Source organism: Vicugna pacos, chromosome 14 (genome assembly GCF_048564905.1).
Source record: "Vicugna pacos chromosome 14, VicPac4, whole genome shotgun sequence".
NCBI classification, from domain to species: domain Eukaryota; kingdom Metazoa; phylum Chordata; class Mammalia; order Artiodactyla; family Camelidae; genus Vicugna; species Vicugna pacos.
Window position 1 is genome coordinate 72,745,703 of NC_133000.1, and position 13,687 is coordinate 72,759,389.

The window sequence follows — 13,687 nt, forward strand, 5'->3', positions numbered from 1 at the left end:
CAGACTGCCAGCCTGCCGTGGTTCCCAGTCTGACACCAGCCTGTGCCGCACCCTCACAGAGGCATCAGTACCTTTGGGAAGCTGGGTTTGGGTGGTTACTGTGGTAAAAAGCAAGTACTTTCAGTTCTTGTGGTGGGTTTTTTTTTTTTTTTTGGAGCTCTTGAATAACAAGCACATAATTGGTCCAGAGATAGAGCCTAAGAAGACACGTGTAAGTCACAAACACAGCCGTGGGGCAGACTGAAATGGTGACGGAGGTGAAGAGTCGGGTGATGGACACAGAATGGAGGGGTGCTGCGAGTGACCCAATCCTCGTCTTTTATGGCATTAGGCACAGAAAGAAGGGATTTTAGGCACACTGTTTAGAGTTCTGAGGAGAATTAGAGACACAGATAGTTAAAAACAACAGGTCTATTTAGGTGAGTGGGTGCGGCAGGGGACTTTCTCTATGAGCTGGGCTGTGCCGTTTGCACTTTTGGGCACTGCACAGTGCACAGATCCACCACTGTAAAAAATAAAGAAAATGAAAATTAGTTTAAAAACAAAAAAGCAAAGTTCCACATGAAACTCAATGTAGAACATGAAAGGAAGGGGGTGGTGGCTGAGTCTGATCCCAACAGCAGACACACGTGCCTTTAGTGACACAGCACAGTTATTTAGGAATGTAATGAAAATATTACCTTTCCCCTTCAATTGGCATGCATTTTTTTTCAGTTGGCTCCAGATTTGTCAGTATGTAGAAATCCTTAAGTTGAACCTAAGTATTTAGCAAGCAAAACTATGAAGTACTCCTTTTGGAAGCGGCTGCTGTGGAAACCTTCCCCGGATGCTAAGGGCGCTGCCGACTGGGGAGGCCGGGAGCCCCTGGGCTGGAGAGTCCCCCTGCCTGGCGGCGCCGTGCCCGCCTGAAGGTGCCAGCGCTGCACTCACCTGTGTTTAAGGTGCCTTTTTGCACCAGCATTTTCAGAATCTGGATCTGTATCCCTCCAGGTGATTCCTGAGTAGTAGAATGAGTGTGGAGTGTTAATTCTGCCCCTTCTTTGAAGGGGGAGGTAACTAGGTTCATTCACTTCCTTACCTTCAGAGGCCGCACTGGGGATTGAACCCAGAACCTGGTGCACGCTGAGCACGCGCTCTGCCGCTTGCACCGTACTCGCCCCCTCTAACTCTGGCACCTCTCCACCAGGGAGAGGAAAGAAGGAAGGCCAGGATTCCCCACCTGTCTCTGAAGCAGGGGTCCCCATGGCTCCTGGAAAAAGGGGAAACCAAGACAAACCCATGAGTGTCCCAAGCAGATAAGACCCAGGATTTTAAAATCAGTTCAACCCCCCACATCAGACATGGTGTGGCCCTAGCCTGGAATAAAACACGGCATTCACCGCAGGACTCCGCCACACCTCAGAACATGGCCGTTAATCTGGGGGCCACCAAGCCAATCAGGGGTCAAAGGACCCCATGCAGAGAACTCAGAGTGTCCACTGAACTTGGAGAGGAAGATACTCACCTTTTTGTGTATTTACCTTTGACTGAAATTCAGCAGTTCCTTTGGTTATGAATGTGGTCAACAAACCACAGCAGGATGGATATTACCTATGGCTTTGTCACCAATGGGAATAATCATTATTTTCAGGTCTCCACACCCTTGTCACAAATACTTCAAAATATCATTTGTGCTCTCAAACACTTTGAAACTGCAGTAGTTTTTAGACCTGCCACAGAACCTGCTACTCGGTGCGTTACAGAGGAAAATTATTACTGTATCACAAAACGTTTTAAAAATACATGCTGATAGCTGCATTTCAATGAGTTGTTTCCTTGGTCATCTCAAACATTAGCTTTAACTTTTCTGTGGAGAACTTGGAACATGCCTAGAAGTGGATTAAATGGTACCCAGAAGCCCAGCTACACCCAAGTCCTTTTCGTGCTGTGTCACCTGGTGAACCCCAGACGCTGCAGGTTCATCTGTAAATCAGTACCTGCTCCTGAGGTACAAGGTCTTTTTCTTGAAGTATAATCATAATACCATTCTCGCACTTGGAAGATCCACAACTTCTTAAATATCATCAAATATCCCATCAGTGTTCAAGTTTCAAGTATCCCTAAGTGTTAGTTGTTCTTTGTTTTTGGTTTGTTTGTTTTTTTTTTTTTTTTAGTTTTTTTAGATTAGAATTCATACAGGGTCACCCTTTTAATTGGTTGATACGTCTTTTAAGTCTCCTGATTTATAGATTTTGGCTTCATCTCTGCTTTCTCTCTTGTTGCAGTTTATTTCTTGAAATTAACAAAGGGTGGGGGGGTGTTGTCTACCCTGCAGGCTGCCCCGCCCCATCTCGGGTGTGGGTTGCACCCTGTGCTGCAGTGCCTCCTGTAAACTGAATGTGCCTCCGTCAGGCTCTGGGGGCAGGGGAAGGACCGGGTGACTGCGGGTGTCTCTTAGCAGCCATTGGTTTTCAGTGTTTAGATCCATTAGTTAAAGAGGAGCCACAAAATGGTTTTTTTTTTACTTTTTTTTATTGAGTTACAGTCATTTTACAATGTTGTGTCAAATTCCAGTGTAGAGCACAATTTTTCAATTATGCATGAACATACATATATTCATTGTCACATTTTTTTTTCGCTGTGAGCTACCAGAAGATCTTGTATATATTTCCCTGTGCTACACAGTATAATCTTGTTTATCTATTCTGCGTGTGCCTGTCAGTATCTACAAATTTTGAACTCCCAGTCTGTTCCTTCCCACCCTCCTCCCCCTTGGCAACCACAAGTTTGTATTCTATGTCTATGAGTCTATTTCTGTTCTGTATTTATGCTTTGGTTTTTTTGTTTGTTTGTTTTTTGTTTTTTTTTCAGATTCCACATATGAGCGATCTCATATGGTATTTTTCTTTCTCTTTCTGGCTTACTTCACTTAGAATGACATTCTCCCGGAACATCCATGTTGCTGCAAATGGCGTTACGTTGTCGGTTTTTATGGCTGAATAGTATTCACAAAATGGTTTAATTCCATCATCCTTTATGATATATTACCTGTAGTATTTCTACAAGAAAAAAATATGCCTCATCAATTATTTGGTTACCCAGTGATACAGTTAGTATAGAAAGTCAGAATACACATGCTAGAGTCTTTCCCCTTATTTACCAGTTCTCCAAATAATGAGTAGGTTGCTTTTGTGCATCTCGTTTTATACATTTAAAAACATGATCCTGAGAAGAGAGGTTTGCGGACTTCACCAAGCAGGCTGATGTCACAGAGTGAAGGAGCCCCGCGGCAGAGCACCCCGGAGACGCAGGCGGTGACGCGGCTCCTGTCCCGCCCTTCCAGCGCACGCCGTTTCCTCGCGTGCTCGCCTGGAGCCCCCTCTCCCGCGCTCTGGTCCCCGGCGCACCTGCACCTCGCGCTCGCTGCCGCCGGGCGTGCAGATCCTGCAGCTGCAGGCGTGGCGGTGGGAGAGCGTGAGGCCGCGTCCGACTGTCCGGTTCAGACGTCGCTGGCGTCGGAGCTGCCTGCCTCTGAGATGCTCTGTGTGGTGAGCCAGCTTCCAGCCTCCACAGGACACACCTCACGCCACCCTCGGTCCCCTAAGCTGCCCTGGTCAAGACCTTTCGACACAGCTGGCGTCTCACCATCCTGGGCTGGAAATGGCTGTCTCCCGCCCGAGCCCCTAATCTAGGAAGAACGTCTGGGCCGGGTCCGTCCCGCCTCACAAGCTCGGGGAGCGGCCCGCTTGGCTCATCTGAAGTCGGCCGGGCGCTGAACACCCCGCAGGGTTCCCTTTGCCACCAGCCCGGTCAGACTCCTCTTCCATTCCCGAGGGCTGCTGCCCGGCCCCCGCCTCCCCTGCTAAGCCCCCCCCCCCCCCCGCTTCCCGCAGGTGGCTTAGCGGTTTCCCTCGAGCACGGGTGCCTGTCACGGCGCTTCCTGCGCCCAGCGCCGCGTGCCCGTCAGCCTCGCCCGCCCACCCGCGCCTCGCTGGCGTCTCATCAGCGCCCCGCCGGGTCCCTCACGTCTCTCCTCGCCCCTCGGAGGGCCCGTCAGGGGCGGCGTGGCGGACCCCTGGGAGCAGCTCAGTCCGGAGGCAAGTTCGGGGTCAGCCGTGTTCCCCTGAGCCTTGGTTTCCCCATCTGCAACTGGGCGTAAAACCCCCGCCGCGCTTCGCCCCCAGGCTGCCGAGCGGCCGGCAGAGTCGCCGGGGCCGGGGCTGCGGCTGAACTGTCAAGCGTCGGGGCTGCACCCCGCCAGGCCCGCTCCTCCTCCCCGCGCCCCCGCCCGAGGCAGGGTCCAGATCCCAGGCTGACGCTTCCTGTGCGGTCGTCAGCTCTCACGAGGGGCTGGTTCTCATGAAGGCGAAGCAAGACGATGAGGGTAAAACCAGCATCGTGCCCTGTGCATGCCGACTTTAGTGAGCGCCTGTGGTCACGACCGCTGCTGTCCCCCTTCGAGTCCCCGACAGCCCTCCCCCACGGCCTTGCCCTCCGCCCTCCCAGGGGCTGCCTGCCGCCTGCAGGTGCTCCCGGTGCCACCTCCCACCTGAGCCCTCGCCAGGGCTGACGGGCACTTGCTCGTCTCCCCAGACAGGGAGCAGCGTTTGGGAGACTGGCCACGGCCCCCCAGCTGGCCAGTGCCCTCTCCCTGGGGTCTCTCTCTCCCCCCTCCGTCTCTCCTCTCCCTCTCCCCCTCCCTCTCTCTCTCCCCCTCCCCCTCTCTCCCCCCTCCCTCTCTCTCCCCCTCCCTATCTCCCCCCTCCCCCTCCCTCTCAGGGTGGCACCCCAGGCTCCCAGGCTCCTTTTTTGCTGTTCCCTCTTATACACCCTACTTCCTGCTAATAGCAAAAATAAAACAAACAGAAAAAACCACTGGCAGTTTTGCAACCCTGATACCCAGAAGTCCCCACCCTGGCTGATAGTAAATTCTCTGCCTCGCCCACCCCAGTCCACATGGACAGTTCCTGCTCAGCAGTTAACACTCCGCCCACAGCCCGGGTTCTCAGACGAGCAAGGCCGTCTTGGGGGGGCGGGGAGGACCCGGGCAAGCGGGGTTCTCACCTCGGCACGGAACCGGCTCTGCCCAGTGGCTCTGGAGTCTGTCCCCAGCACGGATGCACACACCACCATGGGGATGATGGCAAACGCAGATACGATCCACGGTGGGCCAGAAACGATGCTGCAGGCTGTAGCCGGACTCCCGAGCCCGTGCTCCCGGCGGCCCCGCCCGCCCTCTGACCGAGGCCCAGACGCCCTGGACCAGCCTCTCGGTCGCGGAGGGCATTGCTCTGGCCCTTGTTCCAGTCGCCCCCGGAAAGTTCCAGGCCTCAAAGTAAGCCGAGATCTGGGCTCCCCTGTGCTCCCACGCGCAGTCAGCAGACGGGGACCGCGATCATTTCACAGAATTAGAGGCTGGGAAGAGCTTCTGATTTCAGAAGAATTTTTTTTTAATGGATTTGTATGCATAACATCCATTGCAGTTGGTGATGGTGGAGTCAGTGACTAATAAAAATGTCATTTCCTGTGATTTTTATAAATTACAGTAAATATGCAGTAATCACCCACATTAGCTGCTGAAATGCAGGCAGCCATCTGGAGGGGCGGCCGGGGACCTCATTTGACGCCTCAAGAGGTAGACCCCGCAGGTGCAAATTGACACCTAGGAATACAGTAGTTAATACGTGCTAGAATTTGGAGGAGGGGAAAGTGTTAAAATAAATGTGTGTCAAGCAGACAAATTTGGACCTCTCCGTGAGGATCTGTCATGTCAAACAGGAAATAGCTATAAATTACCTGTAAGAGTAAAAATCTTGTCATTTATAACCTTTAAAGCTACGGGCCCATTTAACACATCAGCTCGGATCATACCCGGGACAGTCAGCCTAGGTACTTACTTCACTTCTAATACGTAGGAGCCACAGCAAACCAGCGGGAGCCACGCGAGACCCCCGCCTCCCCCCCCCCCCCCCGGGCAGTTTCGAGCCTAGGAAGAGGCGGGGAGGTGGCCTCGGGCCTGGGGTGGGGGGGCAGGTCGAGACACGAAAACCCTCTCTGCTCCTCAAAAGAAAATGAAGACACGGTTGGAAATGCCATGGTTTGAGGAGGCTCATCGAGAATAATCCACACCCACCGCCCTTCTGTTTGCTTGACTTAGACGCCGTTGGAGGTCGCCGGAGCCGAAGGTGTGCGCCAGCGGGCCACGTGTGCGTTTGCCGCGCCGCTCGGTCGCCTTGCCGACCAGCTCACGGGCCGCCAGGGACGGGGTCTGTGTTTCCTTCAGACACCTCAGCGCGCTGCCCGCAGATGGGGAACCCGGCCCGGGGACGTTGTTAGAGGGGCTGCCGCGCACCCGCCAAAGTGGTCCAGGACTGAGAGTCGGGAAGGTGGACGCCCAAAGCCATCTTCTGCTTCATGGGAGGATTCAGTGGGAACCAGGTATTGATGATAGAGGTGCTGAACGAAGTTTGCACGCACCAACTAAGAATTTGATGTCGGATGATACAGGTTGGGGGAAGGTTCTGGAGAGGAGTGAGAGCAGAGGACACAGCCATGCACCAAACTAACCACTCACTTTACAGTGAGAAATAGGCTCAGGACGGGACGTTAGGCATATCGCTCACATTCACACCTGTGTGGTCATCGTGAGCTTGGAGGAAGGACCGAGCTGGTCTCCAGAAAGACACTAAGTAGGGTTGCAGTATGCCCAGCGTCCTCATCTTCTCCCTGGATCCCTGTCCTCCACGTCCGCTCCCCACCCCGGGCTCAGTCAGTGCTCACCTGCCCGGAGCAAGGGACCCCCGGCCCACACACCTGCTCAGCCTGGAATGACGCGTCTGGGACAGTGGCCCCGGGTAGAATCCCCAGGTCTGTTGCTGGAGTAAGGCACATCCTGCCGAGGGCGCTGCTCGGGGGCTGAAAATCTGCCTCCGTCCAAATGTACGGACACAGACTAATTTTTTAAAAAATGAACTGAATCTTAAAAACACGTTGAATTAAAAAGTAGCTTCAAATGATAGGCAGCTTAACTAGTTCCTTTAAAAAATAGTTGTTGATCTCTGAATGTAATCCTGTGTTCAGAATAATGGCTAATTTCCGTGGACTGGCTCCTGGCCATCAGTGAGGAGAGGAAGGGAGGTTTGAGGACAAGAGCGTGAACATAGGATAAAGGCAAAGACTACAGGCGCCCTTCACTTCACGTCAGTGAAAATTTTGTAATTCAAGGGAAAAAGCTGATTCTGGGTAACACATTATCCACATCAACAGCCCCCAGTCTGGAGTCCCAAACCCCACGCAGCCCACCCCTCAGTCAGTCACTTTACTTTGGCAAACACCGAACACGGATGGTGTGCAATGACCTGAGAGTATCAAGTAAACTGAAGAACTGTTCTTTCTCTAGCCGAGGTGATTTCTAGAAACGCTAGCAACTTAACATCTTTTGCCTCAATTGCTAGAGCATTACTGATGAAAGATCGTTCGTCTTTTTTCCCTCTTTCTTTTTCTTCCTGGGTGAATTCAGTGGATAACTGTCTTGATTCCGCATTTTTTGACTAGGTATTAGGTATGCCTGGGGAGTCTGTGTTGACTATGAATTATTTTACCCCATCTGTTAATCCTTAACAAAGTTAATTTCTATAGAATAATGGGTACTTTTGAAAATATTTGGGGCAAAATGGTGCAGATTCATTATTCGACCAGTGCCGTGGTGCATACTGTATTTCCTTGGTTCTAAGACACGTTTTAGTTTTACCATCTCCGGAATCTAAATGCACCACTACCCTCAGAGACAGCTCACAATTATAAGTGGCAGCGCTTCCCCATTCATAGTGGCGTGTAAAATAAAATGCATCTTACAGTAAATGGCCTCTCAGGCTTGTTGACAAGAAATGGTGCGTGTGTGGCAGGAACCTGGGATGGTTCCTTGTCCACGTGGGGTGGAGAATAGGTGCGTCCAGGCTCAGCTCTTGTTCGATGATACTTCTTTACTTCTTTATAGGAGTTACAAATCATAGACCCAAACTTCAGCATGGCTCTTTTTTGTTCTAAAAAGTCTTGTATTCAAAATAAGTGGTTCCCACTAGACTGCAAGCTGAATTTGACAGAGGGTTCCTAATGCTTTGTCTGACACCACCAGAAAAAGGTACAAGTGAAAACTCTAGGAGGCTCTCAAAGGATGAAGCGAGGGGGCTGGTTTCTCAGTTGGTACCAATGCTGATGCTAAGTCCAAAAAAAAAATCCAAGTTAGCACCCCGCACAGCATGGGAATTTGGTTAAGCTTTTAAATGTGAAGATGGGCGAGCAGATGTGCACCCAAACCCCGAGCCCACTCGTGCTTGGCTGCTGGAGACTGTACAGGACAGCTACTGCCACGCAGGGAGGGCTCTGCCACCAACCCTCCCCCTGGGCCGCACAACAGGTGTTTCCAGCCTCAACTCTTCCAGCGTCGTTTCTCAGAGCCAGGAGTCTCGGAGAGGACTGGAGGCCAACGTCTAGTGTTAGGTCAGTTTGAGGTGGGGTGGGACAGGAGCGAGAAGAGAAAGAATCTGTTGAGGTTTTTAATTTTTAGGTAATAAGGGTTCCAGACAGGAAAAACGGCCGTACTGCACCCACGTCCAGCACAGCACCTGCCCACGAGCTGGCTGGACACGTCCGCACACGTGCACGCCGCGAATGTCTACACTTTTTTTCTGACCAAGATGCCATTTAAAGGCCAAGGCTGATCCTGCTCCAGTCCCGGCCCTCTGTCCTCACCGCATCCCACTCTTCTGGGAGCATCACCTCACCCTCCTCCAGGTGCAACGTAAAGGGAATTACCTGGACTTCAATTATTTGTCCCTTATCAACTGATGTTACGCTACAAGGGTTTGCATTGAAAGGACACAAAGGAAGAGCAAGTCGTGGCCCAGGGCCGAATAAAAGAGTAATGTTCTGGTGAGTTTAGCCTAAATAATTTACTGCTATATAAAAGCGGAAAAGTGGAAGGTGAACCCTCTGACCAATAAATCTCTCCTGCCCGGGAAACCCTTATCTGGTCCCTTCCAATGTATTCCACACGAGGAAGCCATCATCGTTGGCTCCGGCTTGTTGTTTGTAAACCTTGATCTTCTGCACTCGGTGTCCTAAATATGGACAATTAGCATCAGTTTATCACGCCCCTGCATATTTTCTCTTCTCTCCAAGCGTGCCTGCGCCTCTTGGCTGCCATTCTGCAACAGCAGATTATGGAGACAGATTGCAGGGAATGAATGTGCTCACGAGATTAGGAGGAATAGAAATAGCAACTTGGCCAATAAATTCCTCGCGAGAGCCTTATCATGCAGTTACACGTTGACTCGCTCCACACTCCCCCCGCCTCTTAATCCAGCACCCCACCAAGAATAAAATTCCACTAATTTCTGAATCACCGCATTGCCTCCTGACGTGTTACCGAGCATGGGGTCGGGGGGAGCGGGGAGGAGAAACGTTGCTGAAAACAACACAGCAAACTTTGTAAGAAAACATTAAACTTGGAATGTCAGAACGGTGGTCTGGGTGTTTAAGCGTTTGGCTGCTGTGAAGGGCTGCGCGAGAGCCTTGGCCTGGAGAGGGACTAAGCTCCCTGTGAGCACGGGATTCCGTCCTGGGCTGCTTTCGGGGTTCAGAACCAGGTGGAGGGGAGGATCAGCTACTCTGAACAGACCATCTGCTGTGCCTCACAACAGGCCCAGCACCGATGCCCTGAGCACTCTGGGTGGGTCACTTGACCTCCCACGGCCTGTCTGCAGTCACTGCCCCCATCCCAGGGCGGCCGCCTCAGGGCCGCTCATGCACACGAATGAGTGGGAGCAGGAGGAGTCCTGCCCCTCCAAGCCTCATCAACCTGTAGCTAAGAACTACGCAGCCCCGCGGAGCCCCCTGTCCCTCCCCAGGGCTCTAAGATGCCAGGCATATAAGGAGGCCACCTAGGCCTTCCCATCCACTGGGGACTGTTTACCGCCCAGAGCAGCAGTCCGGCAGCACCATGCACCCCCATGCACCCTCAGAAGCAAGAGAACACCCCCCCACCACAGGATGGGGCTGTGCTTCCTGGAAGAAATGGAAACCAGATCAGATCTGAGGAAGGATGTCGCTGCACCTGCAGAAGGGAAAAGGCTTCTGATTTGTGGTGAGAATTCATTAGCTAAATAAATTCACAGCAACTGGGAAGAGAGCGTTGGCCACGACATGCCTTCACTTTGCCGTCTCAAGTGATGTCTGTTAGAGAGGGCCTCATGCACAAGGGGGAGAAGGGGTCCCCTATTTCATTAGACCCCTGCCAGGCTCGGAGCTCAGGGACAAAACTGGACGACATTCTTTCAAGGAGCGTATTCCGAGTGTCTCCTGTGTGCCAGGCCCTGCTCTGACGCGGAGCCGCCCTGTAACAGCACGAAGAAAGAGGCCCGCCGGACCAGCCGGCAGTTCCGGACGCTGGGCCGTCCTGGTGTTGCTGAGCACCGGCTGGCCATCTGCACACTGGCCCTATATTGGCTGCCAAGGATTTCCTTTTTTGGAGAGAGCCTGGAACATCCCTTCCCTCCGTTTACCTGGATAGGGAGAGAGGGACCATGGCCGCCAGTAAGGAGGCCCTGGGAAGGGCTTCTCTTAGGGGCTGGCTCTCGGTAGGGTTCCGTCACGCAGAGAACGCCTGGCATCCTAGAACGGCAGCCGTGGACACACGCTCCAGGAGGCGGCCCACAGCGCAACCCAGGGCATCCACTGTTAGCCACCTGTCCCCAAAACACACACACCCTCCCCGCACTGAGGTTGGAGCAGCTCTGCCTTGGTTTCCCTGAATCGTCCTTCCTGTCAAAGCCACCGAAATCCACTCAAAGGGGACAGCGGTCCTCCTGAAAGGGGCGAGGGTGGCCTAGAGAAGAAACAGGACTGGGTTTTCGTTTCCTGATGTGAGGACGCTACGGTTGGACTTCATTTCCTGGCCTCAAGCAAGGCGGGCAGCCAAGAGCCTGGCCCAGGCTCACGGCACACTTGGGACCTGGTACCGGCACTGGGGGACCCACCAGCCGAAGGTGTGAAATCAGATGAGGAGTTGCCAGTAACTGCCCTCCCCTCCCCTGGGTCACAGCTCCCAAGTCGGCGAGCTGGGCTGGGGGCAGGGGTGGGCGGCGAGAGGGAGCCGTTTGCCATTAATCTGGGAACAAGCGGGAAGCTCGGGGACTGGTATTTTCGCCTTTCTTTTCTCACTTTTCTCAGTGCGGGGAAGCGGAGGGCCCGCGCCGGCGATTGTGAGTGCTCTGCTGGAATTTGGCTCGCGGAGGCTTGGAGAGCAGCCCCATGCTGGCCCCCATTCAGCAGGCCCGTTTTCCTCGAGCTTTGGAAGTTTCACTCAGCCGTGCACTCAATGGCTTCACAAAGCTGATTACAAGCTTCAGCGCATTCCTGAAGGAGCCAAAAGCGACGCAGGTGCAAACGAGCCGAGGGAGCCCCTTATCCCGGTGACAGAATGGGACAAGCTGGGAAAGGCCTGGACCACACAAATCCAAGCTCACCAGGCAGCAGAAAGCCTGCCTTGGGAACCGGGGGTCATTACCCGCCCTATTCAGCGGGGTCCGGGGACCCTGGGGGTCGGGAGGCTGGCCCGCGAGGGAGCGGCAGCGCTCGCCTGGGGTAGCGGGGCCCCGCGGGGCCGGTGGCCGGGCCGGGATGCTGGCCGGCCGCTGGTGCGTTGGCACTGACGGCGAAGTCAGTGAAGCCCCCGCTCGGACAGGCCCAGGTTAGCACCAGGAGGGGCACAGGAAGCCACCCGGGGGGTGGACAGCCCACAACCTTTGTTCACCCAGCGTCCAGACCGCACTGCCAGGTCCCTGCGCCAGCCTTGTGCTGCGGCTCCCTGCTGGTGCCCCACGCCACCGGCACTCCAAGGGCCACTCTGCGCCCTGTCTCCCCCAACCCCCGCCCACCTTTCCCATCGGTCCTCGTGGCAACCGGTCTCGGGAGGGCGACCCTGACGCAGTGCGGTGGAAGGGACAGTGTCCGAGCGCGCGGGGAGTACGCATGGGGGGGTCAGGGGCCGCCCCGTCGAAGAGTCTGATTTCCCGGGAAGGAGGAGGGCCAGTCTCCAGGAGAATGAATGACGTCCCCGGCTGGCGCTCAAGCACAGAAGACGGGGCCCCCGGCGGCGGAGGGAAAGGGCAGCGCCCCGGCGAGCGCGCGGAAGGGGACGGCCTGCGGCCGGGACGGGGGCGGGGCGCGGAGGGGCGCGAGGCGGGCCGGGAGGGGCGGGAGCTGCCTCGCGGGGCGGGGGCGGGCTGGGGGCGGGCTGGGGGCGGGGCTGGCGAGCAGGCAGCCCTCGGGGAGCCTTGCGCTGCATCCCGGCAAGCGTGGGGCCGGGGTCCCCCTCGTGCGCGCCCCCTCGCCGCGCGTCCCCTTGGCCGCGGCCCTGCCGGGGACGCGCTGGACTCGGCTGCGCCCCGGGGTCCCTGCGGGCAGGGCGCGGGCAGGCAGGGCGCGCGAGCCGATGCTCTTTTGTCTGATAACTAATTTGAGTTAATGCGATCTTTATGTAAAGCTAACAGCGGATAATTGTCTATTTTCTCGCCAACAGTCTCCATCACAATCACTTATCTGGAAACCTGCGGCTGGATTAATCGTTATATTCCCGAGATGAGTGTCGCTGAGATCCTCAGCAAAGGCCAGTGAGGACCGGAAAACGCCGCCTCCACCCTTGCGAGGCCACGTGCCGGCCACCTCGGCTACTGTCTGGGACCCGGCGTGCCCAGGGGTTGATTCCCACGGGCGCGGCTGCAGAGCGCCTGTACCAGAGTGGGAGGTGCAGGGGCGCTGGAGGCGGAGGAAGTGGGGGACAAGCGGCCTGCAGGGCTGCGAGGCAGGCGCGGCCCCAGTCTAGGAGGGCCTGGGCAGGCCCTCGAGCATCGGTTTGCGGCGTCCGGGGCCACGCGGCCACTGGGTGCACTCCGCCGAGGAGGTGTCAGTGCCAGAAGCAGGCCTTTTGACCCAGGAGAAAGGCTGCTCTCCCCACCCTCGTCTCCCCCCTCCCCGTGTAAAAGGTCCTCCCTCCCTTGGTCTGGATTCCTCTAGCCGCACCTGCTGCCCCGCCCACCGCCCCTGCCTTAGATCCCCCACCCACCGAAAGGTTCCCTTCTTCGAGGGTCCCCATCTTGGCAAGTTACAGCTGATATTTACACACCCTGAAATTGAAACCCTCAAGAGAGCAGACCTTGGGTGTGGAAGCCCATGCCAGTCCTGCAGCCCCGGGCGCTCCCACGCCAGGGATAAAGCAGGTGGCAGAGACCATAGAATCGTGACCTCGGCAGGAAAGGCACTTGTGTGGCAGAGCTGAGGTCAAAACGTTGGTTCAGGTGGAAAGCCGTGGCTGTGGTGGTGGCGGTGCTCTGGGCGGGACAGGGCTGTGCACAATGCAGTGTAAATGACTGACTCTGAAGCCCAGGACTTAGTGTGGCTGCTACCTCGGAAGCAAACTCTTGTTAGTTCTGCAACTCAGATATGCCGGCCAAGGGACCACCATCCCGACTTTTCCAAATGGTGCTTCTGAAAAAGCTTCTCTTGAGCCAAGTCTCGTCTGGTGACAGTTTTTGGCCACCGGGGAATGAAACCGTTTGTCCCCCTTCGGCAGCGTGATTCTTACACTGCTAGAGGGAAGGAATATGGTGAAACAAAATGCCATCAAATCATCGGGTTTTTAGATAAAAGA

The 13,687-nt window shown here is 55.0% G+C and overlaps 1 long non-coding RNA gene across 1 annotated transcript in view; it reads left to right on the forward strand.

Moving 5' to 3' along the window:
- The window catches only part of LOC140701196 (uncharacterized), a 237,504-nt gene extending 224,888 nt beyond the window's left edge, over positions 1–12,616 (forward strand). Inside the window, exon 4 of the long non-coding RNA XR_012080149.1 lies at positions 12,560–12,616. This is a non-coding gene — a long non-coding RNA (uncharacterized lncRNA). The remainder of the gene's footprint in view (positions 1–12,559) is intronic.
- Positions 12,617–13,687: the final 1,071 nt, after the last annotated feature.